This window comes from Hippocampus comes, unplaced genomic scaffold (assembly GCF_001891065.2).
Source record: "Hippocampus comes isolate QL1 unplaced genomic scaffold, H_comes_QL1_v1.1 scaffold191, whole genome shotgun sequence".
NCBI classification, from domain to species: domain Eukaryota; kingdom Metazoa; phylum Chordata; class Actinopteri; order Syngnathiformes; family Syngnathidae; genus Hippocampus; species Hippocampus comes.
In genome coordinates, this window is record NW_017805151.1 from 4,711 (window position 1) to 6,660 (window position 1,950).

Sequence of the window (1,950 nt, forward strand, 5' to 3'; positions counted from 1 at the left end):
TATATATATATATACAGGTTTGGCATGCGGGAGACGGGGGTTCGAATCCCGCTTGGGGCAAAAAAAAAATTAGCACATAACACCATCCATTGTGGGTCCTTGGGCAAGACCCTTCACGCTAATGCCTACCTCATACAATGATGAGAGACAATAAACCGATTGACATGCCGGCTCAGACGTCGCCCGGCCAAACAAGGTCTGCGTCAGGTGCTGGGGAACCAGAGCACCTTGATGAAAAATGGGCTACTGGAACAAAGCGGAGATGGGCGAGATGCGATAACATGGCTCTGTTGGAATGCTACTACTCAAGTAACCCTAGTCAGAGGGGTTACATGCAGAGAATGAGGGCTAATTGCCACCCTGATCGAGTGCCCGTGGCGACCAAAATCATAAACGACTATTTTCTCAGTGTTGCAGTTTGGGTTATGGTGTTTCCTTGTAACTTAAAAGAAACTTTTTGGTTCCTGACATGTCTAATATGCTAAAATACCTTTCACGTGAAGTTCGTGACAGAGCTCGTGAAAGTTTGACACAAAGCGCGTACACATGTAACAACCAAATTCCCAAATTTCATTTAATTGAGCCGCCAAACCGACCATACCATGTTTCCACTCACCAGGGTCAACCCTCAATCTGGTCCCGCATGCAAACATCAAATACACATACACACAATGTGAGGCTCAAACAAAACAAAACAAACAAAAAAAAAAACAAACACTCACTAAGTTTCTGTTTCAGGTTGTAATCAAACTAAGTATGCTTTTAAAATAAATAAATAAATAACTACATTCCAAAATGTAATTTGCCGGATCCTGTCGCACATTAGTCGCTTGCTTAACAAGAACCTCATGAGATCTGTTTTGAACCTCATACATAATTTATCGCATCAGATTGTTCACATGATCCTAATCCAGTGTGTAAATTCATGGCAACATCCACGAGGTGAATATCCAGCTCCCCTGCAACCATGAGCAGGGTTAGCAGTGTTAAAAAATGCACACAAAGAATGTGCCTTTTCTTGTTTTATCCCATGTTTCTCAGCAGTCAGTCTGGTACCTTTTCCGAAGAGTAATTTCCAAGCAGTTCGGAGAGGCAAGAAAACAGTGTGAAAAACAAATTGCCTTTTGGCCTGTTGGAGGAGAGTGGCTTTCTTTCCTCCACGTGTTCGTTGATTTCGGATGATGAGGATGTTGGTTATCCAAATACAGGCTGGAGGTGATGAACAGTACCTTCAAAGGTTTTATTTGCAGAATATTCTGGGCACCCATGGTCGACAGACAATGACTGCGATCACGAGTGCGCAGAAGGAAGGGATTCACAACATATTTATTTCATCAGAAGGGCGGAACCGAGACTAAGGTGCGACCTCGAGACTTCAGTGTCTCCTAAACCAATTTTTAGCTTGTATCAAACCGTCTCCACAAAGTCTCTAGTAAGCAGTGTATCAAGGCTAACAGATGGCTCCAAGGACGCACTTGGTTTACTGCAGGCATGAAAATGTTACACAGGTTACACTAAATATGGCGGAAGACACATATCATTGCATTATAAGAAACACAAAAGACCACGGCAGAGGTTTCACTAGACTAAATATGAGCATAAGTCACCCTTCAAGAGCAATCCAGTTTCCTCAAATCTTAGAATCTATGACAGGGGTGTCAAAGTCAAATGGACGGAGGGCCAGATAAAAAAATTTGCTGCAAGCCGAGGGCCGGACTGATCGAATGTTCATTGAAAATTTTAAAAATGACCACATATTGTTTATTGAACCAAATTTAATTGACTGAAAACCTAACAAATACATTCCAATATGGTCAGATAAATAAAGCAACATTTTTTTATGGCTACGTCAGTAAACTTTAATTTTCAACAGGCACAAAAAAAAATTCCTTTGTATAAAAATACCCATAACATGAATGAAAAAAGCCGATATTATTCAAGGCACTATCA